Source organism: Pholcus phalangioides, unplaced genomic scaffold (genome assembly GCF_987345545.1).
Source record: "Pholcus phalangioides strain wild (caught in Gottingen) unplaced genomic scaffold, Ppha-v1.0 ptg000013l_1, whole genome shotgun sequence".
NCBI lineage: Eukaryota > Metazoa > Arthropoda > Arachnida > Araneae > Pholcidae > Pholcus > Pholcus phalangioides.
Genome location: NW_028301606.1, coordinates 7,395,851 through 7,414,383, shown reverse-complemented (window position 1 = coordinate 7,414,383; position 18,533 = coordinate 7,395,851). Strand labels below are relative to the sequence as shown.

General features: G+C 38.7%; 4 non-coding genes across 4 annotated transcripts; 2 read left to right on the top strand and 2 right to left on the bottom strand.

The window, feature by feature from the left end:
• The first annotated feature begins 87 nt into the window (after window positions 1–87).
• On the top strand, window positions 88–159 carry TRNAE-UUC (transfer RNA glutamic acid (anticodon UUC)). The gene has a single exon. It is a non-coding gene; the product is annotated as a tRNA-Glu (tRNA).
• Window positions 160–163: 4 nt separating this feature from the next.
• TRNAQ-UUG (transfer RNA glutamine (anticodon UUG)) lies at window positions 164–235 on the top strand. The gene has a single exon. It is a non-coding gene; the product is annotated as a tRNA-Gln (tRNA).
• A 6,038-nt stretch (window positions 236–6,273) lies between these two features.
• On the bottom strand, window positions 6,274–6,345 carry TRNAE-UUC (transfer RNA glutamic acid (anticodon UUC)). The gene has a single exon. It is a non-coding gene; the product is annotated as a tRNA-Glu (tRNA).
• A 4,453-nt stretch (window positions 6,346–10,798) lies between these two features.
• On the bottom strand, window positions 10,799–10,879 carry TRNAL-UAG (transfer RNA leucine (anticodon UAG)). Its single transcript has one exon. It is a non-coding gene; the product is annotated as a tRNA-Leu (tRNA).
• Between the last annotated feature and the right edge of the window lie 7,654 nt (window positions 10,880–18,533).

Below are 18,533 nucleotides of genomic sequence, written 5' to 3'. Positions count from 1 at the left end.
AAAAAAAAACCATGAAATCATCAGAATTAAATTTGACGAATTCATCGGTTATTACAGCTGATTTTAAATAAGAGCCGTAGTCGTCACTCCCATGTGGTCTAGTGGTTAGGATTCCTGGCTTTCACCCAGGCGGCCCGGGTTCGATTCCCGGCATGGGAAGTAAGGTTCCATGGTGTAATGGTTAGCACTCTGGACTTTGAATCCAGCGATCCGAGTTCAAATCTCGGTGGAACCTGAATTTTTTTTTTTTTTCAAATTTAAAATAATTTTTTTATTCCATATAAATTTTAATATTTATATTGTGGTAATTTTTTTTCTCTCTGTTCAAAATTGCAATTAGTATTGGTTTGATCCCGAAACTACAGTAGATTCTCGCTAATCCGGCACATATCAGACCAGGGTGTGCCGGATTATAGAAATCGCCGGATTACTGGACTTTAGTGGAAAAGGCCCATTTGAATAACACACATAGATACCACTCATTAGAGAATCACGTATAATATTATCATTCGGGTATTGTCACGACTAGCGCCCGGAAGTTCAGGCAAAATGCCATGTGTATGCCTTTTTTTTGCCTATTTTCAAACGCTTTTGGTAAAAATGACTTTTTTGAAATTTTCGTGCCATATATTGTATGTGCCTATTTTAGCATAGTCTTAAGTTTATTAGTGAATTTCAGAGGTCATAATCGGTAAAACTTGGATACTTTAATCATTGAGAACTTCAAAAGAATTGCCCTTTTTAAAATTTCCCAACTCTCAGTATTAATTATCATCATAAAGCGCTCCCTCACTTCCAGCCCCATTTGGACTCAAATAGGATCATCTTGGATCTGCGAAATTGGTGGTGCCATGCATGAACTTTGCTTTGACCGGATGGCGTTAGATGTGAACAGGGCCGTCTTAAGAGTGTCATGGGCCCCCGGGCCAATATATTTTTCTGTGGTCCTACCTAGAAAATTCTCGAAAATTTCAATTAGTTCCTATCTTGTGAGGACCCTCTTCTCTTGAGGTCCCGGGCCGTGCTCAGGTGGGTCCATGCGTTGAAACGGCACTGGATGTGAATGATTTTGTTTCAGATGAACGCAGCCCGTGTTTTTAGAAAAGCAAAGGAAAATTGGAAATTGTTTCTCCACATGTTTCACATGATATGTCTCGCTTAACCATTGCTGTCAGCAATTGCTCATTCAGCTATACACAAACAACTGCGTTGTTTGTGTATAGCTGACCAATGACCGTCCCAAAAGATTATGAATTGATCCCACATCCTGGAGCAGGGCCCCTAGGATGGGATCTTTGGCAGGCCCTTAGACCAGACTTTTCACGGGCCCCTTTATAATGAATTTGTGGCGTTAAAAAACAAAAAAATTATGAGAATCGTCCCGGGCCTCAGGGCTGGAGCCCTGTCAGCCTCCCCCCGTGGGGGCCATGGTAGGAGCAGACGGGGCTCTAGGGCCCCATGTTGTTTTGATTTTATTTTTTGCACCATAAATGTACTGCAAACAACCATGACTATTTATTAAACGTATGTATCTAGTATTTGATTAAATTGACAAGAGTCATCCTCAGATGTGTGTGACAGATGCGACCACACAGGGTCCCGCGTTTAAGGAGTCCCGCATACATGGTAATATAAAAACAGAGTTACTTTTTTTTTTACAAAAATAGGACAAGGTAGCCATGTTTCAACTATAGAAATGATAATGGTTACTCCAAGTATAATGCAACAAATAAACGAGAATTGTTCGCAACTCGAAGGAGCCCCACAGATCACTTTCTCTATGGGCTCCGCGTCTGGTAATGGTGGTCCTGGAATTGGCTTAATCCTGAGTGTCTACTAACATTTTATTTTAGGCTTGAAATCAATTTAACTTGGATAACAATGCAGCTATTAAATATAAACTACAATTGAAACAATAGATGGATTAAGTGCGATCAATTTTTCAGCTATAATTTTTGGACCCTTATTACCTTTGTTTTTTGTTATTTTTCTTCCTCCCAAAAATTACAAATGCCTTTTTTAGTGCCTATTTTAGGCATTTTCAGTGCCTTTTTGCCTGCCTATTTCGACCATTTTCAGTGCCTAAACTTGTAAGTACGAAACAGACCACTATAATAACATGATATTGGTCTTGATTGATATTTGATATTTATAGTTAATAGGATTACGGTTTATGTTATCAATTTTTTTTTTTTTTCTGTCAAAAGTTTTTATTGCGTATTTTGACGTTGAGGTTGAACCAGACCTTCTTTCTCGATAAATTATCATTTCATTGTCGGTAATTATTTCCATCCCCGGTTCACAATGCCCTAATTGGGCAATAGTAACACCGCTATATCCATGTACGTGTGAAGTTTCAATTAATTATCTAATGGCCCACCCTTGGTCAGTTTTTTTTAGTAGACCAGATTCTCACAGTTACTCGGCCGAAAGACTTTCTCCGGTTTGATTTCAGCTTAAAGCAAAAAAAAGTCTTGTTTTAGAACAATACTGTATGGAGCAAGAAAACGGTGCAATCGAACATATTTTGCAACCAGTTTGTGTAGAAAAGAAAAACCGGAAGTCCCGTTTTCATACGTCTTGTTCGTATGGAAAACTGGAAGCATGGTCATCGTATTTGCTTTTGGATTTCTTTCGCATATAGTTACCTATTGGTTATTGTAATCAGAAACCTCGAATCCCGGTGGGATCGCATTAAGCTACGAGCACTGTAGAAATTTCTGGGCAGCGACATCAGTGACGTTTTCCTCTTCTGGGCTTGAAGATAAAACGCCGGATTACGAGAATCCACTACAGAGCGTCCACCCATTCAACTTGTAATGTACCGACTTGGGTGCGGTAGCCCAAGTCGATAAGATACTCGCCTAAAGTACCAAAGGATGTTTAGAGGTGTCGCGAGTTCGATACCCGGTTCGTCCTTGTCAGAAAACTTTCCTGACACAGGGGCACAACAAAAACGGCGACATGACCGCGGAAAAATTGCTACCGCAGGGAGTCCCCATCAAGGGGTTAGAGCACCAAGCTCTCGATGAGTATAAAAAACAAGCCTGCCGTTCGGAATCGGCAATAAATTGTAGGTCCCGGGGGGGGGGGGGGTTTGTCTAAAATTAGCCCTCGTGTGCAGAAAATGACCGCGGTACGACAAAAATGATCAACTTGTAATTCATTATTTTACTGGTTTGTGAAGAACACTCAATTGAATGCTATATTAAATAAAGATAAAAGAAAACTAATAAGGTGTTGTCTCTCTCTCTCTCTCTCTCTTTACCGTCTCTACCTATTAGGGATTTTTCACTTTTTGTGTTCCATGCACCAGGGCCGTGGTGTGCCTTTTCGGAACCCCGGGGCAGACTTTTCCTTGTGGGCCCTTCTAGAAAGGGTTGTTATTATGCCTTAGATCAATCGACTCCACCGTTGACGCTGGGGGGGGGGGGGAATGCTCCCTCCCCCTCATCTCCGCCCACGCTTACACAATATGGGGAATTTTTTTCATCGCTGCTAAAATACTCAGCATAAAATACAAAAGCCTTCTCAGGCGCTTAATGTCCATATTTTGTAAACTTATTCACCATGAAAAAATAGTGCCTTTCTTAGGCACTTCGTTCCATAATCAATAAACGGGTAAAAAATAAAATTTCATCAACAAAATTCTGCCTTCTGTAAAATATTAAAAAGAATTATACAGTACAGTATTACATTATGTGTCAGAAAGACATCGATGAACTAGAACTCCCGCCACCACCTATCAAATAAAACTGTAACAATTATTTTATTGAAATTGGCAACCGGATTTTGATTAACGCGATATATGAAAAACCAATATGATATAATTTTAATTAATATTTTATAAGCAATAATATTTGTTAAGTTATCAAATTTGCTTTGAAATTTATTATATAATTTTTTTTTCATCTATTGCAATGATAAAAATCCACTCGCAAATTTCAATGAAAGAATTGTAACAATTTTATTTGATAGGTGGCGGGAGGGGTATAGCCACTAGAATAAGGGCTATCCTTATCTAGTCGCCTTAGGGAGTTCATTGATGTCTTTTTCATAAATGTAAGTGTACAGGGTGATTCTAAATTCATGGGACAAACTTTATGAGATGATATGAGACACCTTAAACAAGCATATTTGATCATAGAATGTGGGGTCGAGGGTGTTTTGCGAGAATGCACAACCGCACTTCACCAAAAACAAATATATTTTCCCGACGGATTTGCTGCGATATGTGCCATCAACCATCCGAGGGTGCATATGCACCTTTGGATTAGATTGAAGTTTGTTTTTTATTGATGGAAAGGACTATCAAAATGTTATGCTGTGCCAAACAATGATCAAGCGGTACAATGACTAGTGGTAGAATTTGCGTTACACAAGATGCAATATACTTATCATATTACAATACCCTGCAACCTGGTCACGAGTTTTGGCGTACGCAAGATCGACTTTTGGAGACGAGCACATTGGGTTCGGGAAGCACAAGGAATCTTTCCCAGAGAAATTTTGAGCCTGACCTTCAAAAAGCATTTTAAATTAACAGAAATGGATAAAGATGATATACAGTATAAAGGTATTTTCTTTCGATATTTTTTAATTTTTTACTAAAATATTTGAAAATATTTTTATTTTTTGATCGTCTGGAAAATCTCTGGTGACATCTTAAATCATCAACATTTCCACCCCCCAAGGGGTTCGTGGTCAACACTTTGGGAACCACTGTATCAAAGGTAGCAGAGATAAAGAAAGAAAACTCTTCTCAGAGAGTCGTAGTTTACAGACGGAGAAATATATTATTCGCCTCAGGTGGCACAATTTCTAGGACCGGCCCCCGGTGCCAATCAATAAGTGAAAATAAGATGAAGTCCACGGACCCCTTCACAAAATAATATTCAGCTTACAACAATATAAAAACAATGGGTATTTTCGGTAACTTTGTCGGGCATTCGCATACTTTCACACACTCTAGGTTACTCTTTTGATCATTCAAGTGCTCGCACACTCTCTAGGTCACTCGCTTTGTCTGGGCAGAGGCGGATTTATGGCAGTCTGTGAGAATAGTGTGGCCCTTCTCCCATTATAATAATTTTCTTTGCAACTAAATCCTCAAATTCGTCGCCTCTCGGAACTTGTCGCCATAGGCCCAATTAACACCCCGTAAATACGCCACTGGTTCTGTCATCTGTAGGCAGAGCCACAATTAGATACTTGGTCAATCGAAGCAAGCAATTACCTCCTAGATACATCGTGTATCTCTAGGAGTTAATGGTAAAGCACGCATTTTTGAGCCCCGTGTAGAAGGAGCAGTTGAAGGGTAAATTCAGCCCCCGGGACACCCACACCTACCTGCTCTCCCCTAGTTTCGGTCCTGTTTGTAGGAATTCATATAGCGGCGTCGGAGCCGGGGGTGCTGTGGGTGCTCCAGCACCCACGGTAATTCGTGACATGGATCCGAGCACCCCCAGAAGTGATACAGAAATTAAAAATTTCCGATATAAAACTAAAGACGAGCACCCACAGTTTTGAAACACTTCCGGCGCCCCTGAATTCATATGAATTATTCTAAGAGGTTTTCCCCTTTTTTGATCTTTGAAAAAACGGGAATTTTCAACATTTTTAGAGTAATATAAACGAGGACTCTAATTACATTTTTGAACGCATGAACCCTATCCGAGACCTCGGATGTATAGGAGGGTTTTATAATTATTTGAGATCCGGGAGTATGATTTTCGAGAGAAAGTATGTAAACTGGTAGGCAGAAAAAAGGCACCGGAACCTAGAGGCTGAGACCATTTGAACCCCCCAATAAATTTTGTGAGTATAATAATTATAACCTCTCCAATAATTTCTGAAAAAACAATGTAATGCACCCTCTCTCATCTGCGTACGCGCTCAAGTCCCGCATATACAATGTTTTCTTCACGTCGGCGCCTCTGGTAGGTAGTAAACTTCTACCATTATAGGAACCACTGAAAATCACTTACCCGGGATGCTGATCTTAAGCATGATGATCTTAAGATGGCTACCCTAATGCTACATGAAATTTTGAAACACCTTGTATAAATAAGTCAGTGGTATTAAAACGTACAAAGCGCAAAAACCAATGCCCTTTTAAGTTGAAACATGTTAGAAATATGTATTTAAAGATCAATTTCATTCGCCATATTTTCAGTTGGACTCGTCATTAATCATTGATTATGACTTTTTTATGATGAATTTAATTTATTTTTATATAAATGATAAACTTGCTTCTTAAAAAAAAAAAATTGCTTCCCATGCCGGGAATCGAACCCGGGCCGCCTGGGTGAAAGCCAGGAATCCTAACCACTAGACCACATGGGATGACTTTACTTGCTTAATGTAATAAAGCCTGTAAGGCTCTATTACATTGAGCGAGTACTAGCTACTGGCCTACGATTTCACTCGCTACTGAACTCGCTCTGTGCAATAATACACTCGCCGCTCGCTTCGCTAGAGCGAGTTATTAAATCAGGAAAAAGTGTGAAGTAGGTATTTTGCGGTTCTCTTAAGTAGTCGGGCCCCGGGCGTGCCAACCACCACCACCGTTGAATCGGGGCCCTCTGCTTATAGCATACTAAAATATAAGACGATGCACAAACATACATACAGATGGGTACGCTTTAGGCGAGAGCATCAATTTTTCTTGTACGACGTTTGTGTTGAACAAATGTTTTCTTTTTCTTTCAGAATCTCTAACTGTCTTAGACCGATTGTTGTATTTGTCGTTGGTGATTAGGGTGATCATACGTTCCGTATTTCCCGGGACAGTTCAGTTTTTCTTTGTTTTTCTGGCCGTCGTGAATTTTTGGCTATAATGTCCCGGCTTTTCCCGTTTTTTACGCGAAGCCTACTTGAGTTTTTATCAATTTTATCAATGAAGTTAAAGATTGAAATTACTTTTCAACTCATAAATTATATTATGATAATTACAACCATAAATAAGAATATTACTCTCCCACATTTGTCTTGGTGCACGTTTTACTTCTTGGAATTCATTTTAATCCACTGTAATTTGCAGTAATTCTTTATTTCCCACCATTGTGAGTTTTCCGTAATTTCAGCAATATTTGGTGATAATCATCAGCGATGTCCAGTATTTTCCCGTATTTGGAAAATCCCAATTTCTTGTATTTCTTTCGAGAAAATATGGTAGCCTATTGGTGATAGATATTTCTCATCACTCCTGCACATTTTGTGATAAGGCGCGCATGTATCTTTGGATGCTCAAAATTCTCCTCCCCCCACAAAATCGGTGCTAAGGAGCCCGAAATTATTCTGACACCAGGCCCCACGTCTGTTGAGGGCGGCCCTGTTCATTTTAATAGCCATTATTAACCCTTTAATTGGCAAGCATTGAAATATCCAGATGAAAAAAAATTTTAAGGGTTATATCAAAGACACATGGGGTGTCCTGAATGCTATTCCAATACAAAAAATATATATATATTGTCAATATTCAAAAAATTATGGAATATTGCATTTCAGAGAGCACACTGTATTCATATGATTTATGTAGATTTGAATAACGTAAAAATGACATTTATTGTTTGCCAACTTACTTTTGTATCTTATTGGTGCAGAATGCAGAGAGAGCAATATATGTCTCCTCCACCCATGACATTTCCCTCTAAAATGCAAGGGTAAGAAAAATCGTTCTGCTGGTAATTACAAAAACTTCATCGAATAAAAAAAAATCGAATGTTTACGAGCTGCTCAGAAGTAGGGTTACCAGATTCGAAAACTGAGAAAGGAGGATACCTGAAGAACCCTTGGTAACGTCACTTTTCCCAGCTTACACACCATCTGGCGCCACTATACTGCCAATTCCCAACACACACACACAACCCTGATCCTGAATTGTCTCTTCCTTTACTTGTAATGAATTTTCCCAACTGTCTAGTCAGAAAAAGAGGACAAAGGAGCGCATTTTTCAAAACGAAGGAGGACGCTTGAAATGACATCAAAAAGGAGGAGCACATGTCCTCCTATAGGGAACGTCTAGTAACCTTAGTCTATGGCCATGGCCCCCACAAGGGGTGGGCTGACAAGGCTCCAGCTCTGGGACCCGGAAGGATTTTAATCATTTTTTTGTTTTTTCACGCTATAAATTCATCATAAAGGGGGCTCCCGTGAAAGTCTGGTATGGGGGCCCGTAAAAGATCCCAGCCTAGGGGCCCTGCTTCAGGATGTGGGGGGCCATGTCTATGGCACAGTTTCCCAAACTTCTTGTTCCATCGCCCCCTTCGACAGAATTGTTTCCCCATCACCCCCCCCCCCCAACTCAAGTGAACCCATAGGATCCTATGTTAAATCTGAAGTTTCCCTGGACCATTGCATCGCCCACCAAGGGGCAATATTGCCCACTTTGGGAAACACTGGTCTATGCGAAAAGCCATTGGTGATTTTGAGGTTATTTCAACAATAATTTGCAATTTTGGGGTTGTTTCAACAATAGTTTGCAATTTAGCTTATCTTTGGCATTTTTTTTCATGACTATTGACGTTTTGGCACATTACTTTTGCATTTTTCTTGGAAAATATGGTGATCCGATGAGTACATATCAAAACTACTAAAATTGCGCTGCTCCACGCTTGTGGTGCTGCCATCTTATGTTCACAACTCAAACTAAATCATGTCAAAATTCGAAATGTTTCATCATTTCTCGATATCATTTTTGTTTTCGATCGAAAGAACTTTTCAGGCAAAAAAAACCCCATTTCTTTATTAATATAAGTCTCAATTTATTAACAAATACACTGTGAGGGAAAAAAGAGTCCCGAGACAAACACAAACAATCCGCTTGATGAGTAAAGTTTAATGCAGATGTCAATTGCAAAAAAATTAGATTTCGGGACATTTCATGCAAAAATGTGTTCCACAACCAGGGCCATCTTAATTAAGAGCATCATGGGCTCCCGGGCCAATTGGTTTTTCCGAGGCCCTATTTGGAAAATTCTCGAAAATTTCAATTACTCCTTATTTTTGTGAGGCCCCCCTCTTCTCTTGAGGCCCACTGGCCGTGCCCGGTCGGGCTCATGCGTTAAGACGGCACTGGTTCCAACTACTTATAAATATGAAAGAACAGTTATATACGTTTCTATATGCAATCACTTACCGTTATTTCTTGCGTATAAAATGCGGATTATGCGGTAAAAGAAATTATACTAATTTCTCAGTGATGAGCCCATTATATGCGTATTTATCTGCAGCTCCTCCTCCTCCCTCCTTTTTTTCTACTGCGAGGTTGGAATAGAAATAAATATTCGAGAAACACTAATTGGTGGGAAATAATTTTGGAAATGTTTGTAGAGATGCCATATATGAATGCAAGTAGAAAAATCGACAATTTTTCTCTACAGAAAGATGAATGGAAATTATCACAAGCGAATTATACACCGCCGCGGATTATTATTATGGAGCAATAATAGAGCGAGGGGAAAAAAAAGGGGGGGGGGCGTTAGGAAATTACGGTATATTAAAAATGACTTCCTATCAATTAACATGCTTACTGTCGAAAATTTTAACCCGATCTCATTATCATGAGGGCACGCTTGAGAATACTTGAGCGTGCCCGGTCGGGCCTATGGGTGCATAAGGCGACTACTTTAGGCTGGGATCTTTCGTAGACCCCAAGCCAAATTTTTTTATAAGAATTGTCCCGGGCCCCCAGACTAACGTTTAGTCAGCTCCATCCTCATGGTGGGGGGGGGGGATGCATGGATGCTATACTTTTTTTTTTTCTCTAAGGTGTTACCCATTCTGAGTACATACTGATCTTTGAGGGTTGTCTCTAAACGCATGGGCCTGGATGCTTCGTGTCCGTGGGGGGGGGGGGGGGGGGAGAGGGAGAGCCTCCACAACCAGGAAATAGACTTGAAAGTCTGGGAGAGAGGCACGATGATGATTGCTAGGGGGAGGCATGATGATGATGCCAATTCATATATACGCATATACATTGGGATCAGTCCGCCTTTGACGTGGGAGCAATGCCCCCTTCCGTATCTCTGCCCATGTCTACAACAAAGAGATCTGACCCTGATTTCCCTAGGTGGGGGGTGCCCAATAACATCACTATACTCAGAGGCCCATGACGTTATTCAGGTAGCCCTGCTTACAGAGAGAGGTAGGTCAACAAGAAAACTTATTAATTTCTAACATGTTGTGTGTAATGTACCAGGGCTGCCCTTGTACATCACAAGCCATGTTTCAGCATCTTTTGCCAAGTAGTGATATCTTGCATTGACCATGATCATAGGCGTAATTTTATTGGAAATATTGAGATGGGGCTCGAAAATATTGAGGGAGGGAGGAAGAGGGGACCTCAAACCCAATATCTCTATAGGTATTATGGAAATGGTGGCAAATATTTGGGGGGTCTTCGGGTCTATGGGCCTTATACAAGTTTAAGCCTATGCATTTGAAATTAACTGCAAATATTTCAGATTATACGAACTTGTGAACAGTAAAAGTGTTTTTTTAGACTCCATCTCAAAACAAGTCCAACATATTCAGAATTTTTCCAAGATATAGTTTTCATGATTATTAAAAAAATAATTACTTAATTAAAAAAAATCAATTATCAACAAAAATGAAGCCAGTCAATATTCATCAGGTGATAGGAGGATTTCCATTTATATACGATCAAAAACGAGTGGCACGAATGCCGATTATTTCTTCGAAAACACTCACCAGTGTTGAGTCAGTTTTTGTGTTGATTTTCCAAAAGGATTATTTAATTACAATCATGTTAATTCATGCAAATAAAACCATCGCTTGGCAGCGGTGGGATTCGAACCCACGCCTCAGAGAGACTGGTGCCTAAAACCAGCGCCTTAGACCGCTCGGCCACGCTACCGATGCCGAATTCTTTCTCCGTAGCATTGAGTTAGCGACAGCCAAATACGCTACTGAAATCGAGGATATTCGCTTTGTGGTTCAATAGGGAGGTCTCTTTTCACGTCACGGCCAAATTCCGCAACAACCGGAAAACCAATTCAGTGACGTGACACACACAGCAACCGCCTCCCCTGTTGTCATTTCCTTCTCTCAGCTGGCATAATCGCTCGGAGCAACCATTTGGTGGCGCCACCTATCGGGTGCCGATCGCTTCTGTCCCGATGTGTGTGTGATCGATGTATTAATCTTTTAAAAAAAAAAAATTACTGCCACATATAACACACGTATACATTTTATTTCATAAGTAACTGTATGTGCGAAGGCCGTCGTGAACTGTCCTGAGAGTTTTGCGTAGGAAATTTTGATTTATGAATGAATTCTGGGGCTGCCCTTGCTGCAAAATACTGTGGGTGCTCGAGCACCTGGAGGAGGATTAATTCAGGTTTTTCCGCCTGTAGGTTACACGGTGCGGCCTAAGCAAGGGCCAAAGGCATGGCCCCCCACAAGGGGGAGGCTGACAGGGCTCCAGCCCTGGGGCCCGGGACGATTCTCATAATTTTTTTGTTTTTTCACGCCATAAATTCACTATAAAGGGACCCGCCAAAGATCCCATCCTAGGGGCCCTGTTTCAGGATGTGGGGGCCATGGCCAAAGGGTTATGGCCTCTCCCCCCACATCCTGGAGGGGCTGAGCCATAGCTCGCATATTAACCCTAGCAGCGTTGGAACCAGGGGTGCTCGCAAAAATATAGTTACGAGCACCTCTTTCCCAACGACGCTACTGGATTCTATAGCAGTTTCCCGTTTAGCAAATTTCGTCTTCTAATGACACTAATACATTGGAAAATTTGATCGTAAATTTTATATTATCCAACGTTCTAATAGAATGTAGTTTCGATCAATTATAAAATTATGGCGAAATTTAAATTGCACGAAGATGAATATTACAACGACTGAAAGCGGGTAGAAAATTTATCATTAAAAAATTAAAATACCGTCGACGCTCGTTATAACCACCCCACGTTATAGCGGCCATTCCACTATAACGAACGGTAGGATAAGTCCCAAATGTTTTCATAGAACGACTATCATACATGTTTTACTTCCGATGTAACGAACCTACCAATATAACGTCCACTTTCGGCGCGACGAAGGGGCTCGTTATATCGAGCGTCGACTGTATTTATATTCGTTTAGTGAATAATGAAAGAAAAGATAATGTACGTAATTGTTTGGTTCAAATGTTACTCAAATGTGTTTTTTTTCCATTTTCATGTAATGTCATATCCACGACAAAGTTTGTTTTGGATATTTACCCATTTGCTTTTCATTTTTGGCAAATATTCAAAGCTTCGCGTAACAAATTCAAAATCATTTTAAAAGGCAATTTTTCCTTGATGTTCCTCTTTCTTTGATCTGAAAATGCAGGTGCAGATTCAGGACGATATGGGGGGGGGGGGGAGGCGAATTGTGTAAGTTCTTTGAACGATCCCCTATTTTACGGGATAGACAAATCAAATTTTCCCATATTATTCGGCTCGTGGGAGGGGAGATATTTCCTACTTTATCTTCCCCCCCCCCCCCTCATCAATTGGATCCTTGCCTGAGCGAAGGAACACTTCTTCAGCTGCGAATGAAGTGGAGTCGGGCATCTTCAGCTGTGAATGCCACCGAGGCAGATATCTTCAGCTACTAATGGAGCAAAGGCAGATTCCTTCAGCTTCGAATGGAGCGGACTCAGCCAAAACTTGCTAAGTTGTTGGTGTGGAAGGCCGGGGGGGGGGGCGGGGGGTCCCTCTGGTGATTATTAGAGCCCGGATTATATGCAAATGCATATGTGCACATGCATTTAAATATGCGCTATAAGAAATGTAAAATATGCATTTTATAAAAACATCGTTTTTTTTTTGCATGAGGATTTTGTTGACGCGTATTTTCTCATTTTCGTGGTACGTATTTTGGAATATTTAAGTTTTCCAAGATTTTTTAGTGCATATTTCACGTTTTTAAGTGCATATTTTGCGTTTTTAAATGCATATTTCGCCATTTTCAAGTGCATAATTGCATATTTATAGAGCGTATTTCACAAGGGCGTAGGGGGGGGGGGGACTTGGGGGGTCTGCCCCCTCCCCCGGAAATGTGAGAAAATGACCGAAAAAAGGGAAAAAGATGGCAGAATCTATTGTTCTATCACTTTGGTTCTCCCCCTCCCCCGAAACAAAATTTCTGGCTACGTCCCTGATATTTCATCACTTTTTAGTTCATATAATCTGGGTTCTAGTGATTATGGTCCCAAAATGTTGTAAAAACAACGTAATTTAATACAAAAATTCATATAACGTGTACTCAAGATTCGAATTCTAATTATGGCACGACCTTAAACGTCATTTCTGAAAAAACATGACTCTTGAGGAAAATATTCCCGTGCTTGAAAAAAATATATTTTTTAAGAAAGAGCAAAAAGTGAATGAATTATTGCTATTTTTTGAGGTAAAAAAAAGAATCAATGAAAAAGTTGTGGTTGCTGATGAAAGCAGTAAATTGTATGGACATTGTATTTGAACCTATGAATAGCCACATGTAATAAATACAAACACGACTTCAATTTCTATTAAGTCAGTTTAATTTCGATTTAATTCCAGGAACCCCCCCCCCCCGACTTTTGGGGGCTCATTAGAGGAAAAATATATATCATTAATAATATCCATATATAAGAAACTCTCCAATTTTTGGCGAGAAGGCGTTTCTTATACACGTTTAAAATATGGTACTTTATTTTAAGATTGAGAGAGAGAGAGAGAGAAAGAGAAACGATCCAATATATATATATTGTGATGTTAAAATTCAGTGATAAACTCATTCATGCTTTGATATATAACTGCTAGATGGCAGCACCACGAACAAGAGCGCTCTGCGGAGTTTGATATGAATTAGGACAGGGGGCATACCCAGCGAGGGGGGGGGGGAAGGGGCCCAGAAAGAAATTAAAGTCTAGTAATTGACACAAAGCACAGACGTATTAATTTAGTATCGATGATTCATCCCCCCCCCCCTCCTATTTCAGATCCTGGGTACGCTCTTGACAGTGGAGAGCACAACTTACGACCCGCTAAGGGGTTCCACCCGGCCTGCGGAATGTGTTCCTGTCGAAAAACACGATAAATACTGCGGCTGACCAAATTTCGTTCACAGAAATGCGGGAAATCGTGTTCCATATGGAATATCTCCAATTATAACCAAAAAAGAATTTATGAAATGAAAGTTTGGTCACCAATTATACCCAAAAAAACTGCCCAAAGCTTAGTAAAGGTGCCAATTACAGCCAGAAAAACTTTCAAAGGCAAATAAAGTCATTAACCCGCAGCCAAAAAAAAATTGTCTACTCTTAGGCGGTTAGAGTACTTAAAGTTGCTAATTGCAGCCAAAAAATTGTCAAAGGTGCCAGTTATCACCGAAAGTTGCTGCGAGATCGTCAACGGAATTAGAGGCTGCTACAAGTCTCTATGGGTAAAAACGTAATTCACAAAAAAAAAAAAACCGTATATTTTTGACAAATGTGTAAGATGAATATACGGTATTTTACATGACTAAAATTAATTATGATAGAGGGATATAGATGGCTTTTTATCAGCCCGAAATATCAGGGAAACATTTATTTTATTTTCTGGATATTATGCCGAGTTCACCTCAGCATAATATCCAGAAAATAAATGTTTCCTTAATTATGATAGAGTTAACATAAAGTTTAAAAATCAGGAAAATAATCTTAATTCGTGATTTAAAAAAAATTCGATTTAGCCTCGTTGAAAAAAAAGCGGTAAAAACGGAACATTTTTTATAAAAAAAAGTTTGGACGGCAAAATTACCCGAATGCTCCATAAAATACAGGTGATATGATCACCCCAATATATGCCATACGTCACCCACAAGTTTCTGGCTCGCAAGCGGCAGAGAAGGCCTTCCGGGCCGTACTTGGCGGGGCCATGCGTTAAGGCAGTGTTTTCCAAAGTGGGTAATATCATCCCTCAACCTGGGGGCGATAGAAGCTATGTGTATAACATAGGAACATAGGATCCTATGGGTTCGCTTGACTTGGGGGTGATGAGAGAGATATGACAGCAGGGGTTTTCCCTTGCTGTCATTATTAAATATAAAAAATACTAAACATCAGTTCTCTGTTTAAAAAAATCCCACTAAATTAACTGTATAAAATTTTTTTTATTTCAGTGGTACCAAGGATGCCCCTTTTCCAGGTTGGGGCGCATTCTCCTTTATTTCACCCGCCCAGACCCTTGGTTTCTCTGCGCACAGAATTTATATATCTTTGCGGAATGACAGAATAGCATGACACCTCATACAGTATGGGAAAATTTTTCTCTTGCAATACTAGACTCTCAGTACTTTCTAGACTCTCAATACTATAGACTCTGCAGCAAAAATCTCCGTGTTCACGGAAGCATTGTCAGACTCTAAGCGTCCATGATTTGTAAACTTATTCATCATGTAAAAAATGGTGTCTTTCTTTGTTACTTTTGTCCATAAATACAAATACAAATACAAAAACAATGCCACAACAGGCAAAATGCCCAACGAGGTGGCTGAGAAAAAGGTGCCCACAACAAATATGGATGTCATACACTTCAAAAACACAGCAACATAATTAGCAGGAAGTCCCTGACAGAGCGGTTAATGCACCAACCCCTTGGCTAGATCTTTCTTAGTCTGTGTCCTGCCCTGGCGTTTATGGTGCTACAATTACCATTTCAACAATATTCATGATTTCTTTTATTGTCCCAATCACTTTGAAATGCCCAAAAATGAGTATTGTCATTTGAATTTTTCAAAGTTTTGCTTCTGCATCCAATATACAGGTAACCAATATACAGGTAAAAATAAAATTTTATATACTTATATATAATTTTATATTTTTTATACGGAAAAAGTATGCCTTTTAGAAAATATTGAAAATAACTACACAGAGTAAAGTATTATATTACATGTAAAAACAATCATTGAACTATAACTCCTGCTGTCACCTATCAAAGAAAAAACACAACTGTTATAATTCTTAGATTGGAATTGGGGATCAGTTTTTAATTAATGTGCCGCAGGAAAAAACAATGTTAAAATCCACAGGAAAAATTATCTTAAAATCTTCAGAAAAAAATTAATTTTAAAATTACCTTAAAAGTTTCCGGGAAAACTATTTAAAAATCTTCAGGAAACATTGTATTAAAATCTTCAGGAAACATTGTATTAAAATCTTCAGGAAACATTGTATTAAAATCTTCAGGAAACATTGTATTAAAATCTTCAGGAAACATTGTATTAAAATCTTCAGGAAACATTGTATTAAAATCTTCAGGAAACATTGTATTAAAATCTTCAGGAAACATTGTATTAAAATCTGCGTAAATGAATGAACGCCAGGGACTCTGCCACCGGACTTATCCCGTTGCCGAGATCTCTTCCAGCCCAGCTTCGTGGCAGAGTCTGGAATAAAGTGTATGCACCAAACAGTGTGCGTGTGTACACAGTGTTGTGTCAGATTTTTCAGTGCTGCTATCTATACCTCAAATTGTGAGTGTATTAAAATCTTCAAGAAAAATTAAATTGAAATTATTTAAAAGCTGCGGGAAAAACTGTCATAAAATTTTCCTAAAATTTGCAGGAGAAATTATCTTAAAATCTGCAGGAAAATTACATCAAAATCTTCAGGTGAAATTAATTTTAGAATTACATTAAAGGCTTCAGGAAAAACTATCTTGAAATATGTAAGAAAAATTAACTCGAATTATCTTAAAATCTGCAGGAAGTATTGCTTTAAAATTACTTTAATACTGCAGAAAGAATTGTTTTTAACTTAACTTAAAATGTTCAGGAAAAATTAAAATCACCTGGAAACATTATCTTAAAATCTACAGGAAAAATTTACCTCAAAATCTTTAGGAAAAAATTACCTCAAAATCTTCAGAAAATTATCGAAAAATTTGCAAGAAAATTTATCTTAAAATCTTCGGAAAAAATTATCTTATAATCTTTTATATATATATATATATATATATATATATATAGAAAAAATTATATTATATTATAAATATTTCAAAAACTTCTTTTTTATTTTTCAAAAACAAATTAATTAGTAAGAATCAGGATAGAAATCAATTGACGAAATGAAAAATACGAATCTGAAATTACAATTGCATTCTATTCAAAGAAACGACTATACTGTAATTTCTAACCCCAATTTTGCTTTTCTCAATCCTTTTTTAAATTCTTAATCGAAAAATGTTAAAGGCTTTTTTTTTCTGTTCATACATAGTAATTATTATGACGATAACCAAGTAACTAAGAAAATGGATATGCAAATCAACAAACGTCAAGGAATTTCAACAATATTTGAAATCTCCCTGAGTGCATATTTCTATTAACCTCTTTATTTTAATTAACCTTAAAGGAAAATTGCTGATATTTATGTTGTTTCGAGAATTTTAGAGTCTTATCAATTCAGGCTATCCTAAATTGTTTTCACAGATATCTTTGCAGCCTTTGACTTTAGAAACTTACTTTCAATTACAAAAAGGTTTTAAATGGTTACTCAAAATGATTAAAATTTTCCAAGGGGTCGTATACATTATAAGAATTATAAAATTAAAGTTTTTATGTTGAACCTCTGTGTGCTGAAACCTCCAATAAGTGAAATGTAAATGCGGATCTGATCATTTATAAAAAAATTGCATATTTTCAGGTGCAATATTAACGGAGATATTTGACTTCGAAGTTTTCGACATTTGTAACCAATGATTACAAAACGTATATTCAATTAAAAACTAAAAATTTTGTGATCGTGAAAATATAATTGCTATTCGTGGTGAATAAATTGAAATTATATTGAGTTCATTCTATTTTTTTTTTTTTTTTTTTTTAAGCCGAGCACAACTCAGGTCTATCGCCATGGGCAATTTACTACCTAGTGAGATGTGCCGGAAGTGTAAGTATGTGTATCTAACAGTCTTAGTGCGTATTTAGTGTTGTGCATGATTTTTCAGTGCTGCCACCTATATCTCAGAAGTGAAGTGAGTGATGTGTAGTGACTGAATATTTGTATTGTTTGTAGGTCTGTTGCTCTCTGTGGCGAGACTTTTTAACGGGGAGATCGGCTCGCATTTGCGCCTCGAAGTTGGGAACCACAGAAAACCAACTTCAGCCGACCACCACTGTGGCGACGGTGGGGCTCGAACCCGGGTCCCCGCGATGCGAGTCCGTCACTATGACCACTCGACCACCACAGCGGCGAGTTCATTCTATTTGTGTACAGTTCCTAAAAATGGCAAGCTTTGAGCCTATGAAAACTTGCCAATACGGTGATAAGTGACCAAGCCACAGTGGATTTTATACTGTACTAGCTATAATACCCGGCGTTGCCCGGGTTTTCTTCAATGAGGATTTTTTGGATCACGTGATATCTCCCTCTTTCTTTGAGGGACATACAAACCGTGTTCAAGTTGAACCAATATGGCGACTTGCTGCGCGTCTCATGAAATAAACAAATCTAGATTTAAAGAAACGTAGAAATCAATATATATATTTTTTCTTTTTCAAGGGATGCCAGGT